The sequence below is a fragment of the Gavialis gangeticus genome, unplaced genomic scaffold, assembly GCF_001723915.1.
Source record: "Gavialis gangeticus isolate Ggan-Ray unplaced genomic scaffold, GavGan_comp1, whole genome shotgun sequence".
NCBI classification, from domain to species: Eukaryota; Metazoa; Chordata; order Crocodylia; family Gavialidae; genus Gavialis; species Gavialis gangeticus.
Window position 1 is genome coordinate 6,872,243 of NW_017729018.1, and position 1,274 is coordinate 6,873,516.

The window sequence follows — 1,274 nt, forward strand, 5'->3', positions numbered from 1 at the left end:
CCAACCTCATCTTTAGGTTGCTAAATAATGTTCTCTGGGTTAAATGATGTTGGAATATTGTCTATGACATTTTAAGATCCTTTTGGATTTTTTTTTTAAAGGAAGCATTGAGCCCAAAGTAAACTGTTTAACTTAACTGGTGTGGTAATGAAAAGGGAATGGGTCAGTATTGAAAGATAAATTACATCTCCAGCATGCAGCAGGCTTGAAGTGGGGGGAAGTGCCACTATATTGAAATCTTATTTAGTTTTGTGATGGGATGAATTCAGAGTTGCACTTTGGGAGCTGGGGACTCTTTGTGCAAGGTGCTGTACAAGCAGGTCGTAATCAGCTTCTAGTCTGACCGGTTCCTAGATGCTACTCTGATCTTAATCCCTACAACAGTTCGTGCCCTCAACCTTCTGCCGTGTGTTTGTGGTTTTACAGCAACGTGTTCCTGTTCTCAGTGTTTCTCTCCCATGTTAACAGATGGGAGCTGGTGCTGTGGGGGCAAAGTGAGAGAGTGGCTTTACAAAATGGGGCATGTGACTTATAAACTGATCTTCCACACCAATGTGATTCCCCCCCCCCGTGATCTTCCAAGCTGCAGGTAGTACAGACACCTTGCAGATGGACGTGTTCATGAAGTGCCTTCATTTTGACCTAAAAGGACCCCAAGCTGAGCTACTGCACATGCTTAGGAGTGATTTAGACTGGCTGATGAATGAGGCACCTTACTGCTGGGAGGCAAGGTCAGAGCTTGTCTCTTGACTGATGATGAGTGCACACCTGCTGCTTATTGTGAAACACAGCGGTGCAGGATCCTACCTTTGCTGCAGCAGCCTCATCATGGGAGACCTGGCAGGGCATGAGACCTACACACTTTCCTTTAGAGACTCGGTGAAAAACCAGAAACAATTCTTATGGCAATGACTCAACCCCAGGCCTCTCTCTGCCCTTTAACCCAGGGGTGTTCAAAATGGTGGGTCTGGCCGGTGGCCAGACTCCGTTTCCCAGCAGCCCCTGCCTGCATCACTATAGGCGGTTTCCATAGAAACCCCAGCAGTGGTGGGTGGTGATGGCTGGGAGCTGCCCCAGAGCTGGGATCTTGCAGGCAGTGGGTCGCATCTCTGCCCTGGCTCTGGACCACGTTGTCACTGCTGCAAGATCCCAGCCCCGGAGCAGTTCCCCTCCTAGCTGCGCATCCTGCCAGAGCTGCTGGGGCAGGTCTCCATGGAAACCGTGGCCCCAGGCTGTCAGGGTACCCCTGCTCCTAGGTCTTCATGGACGCTGGC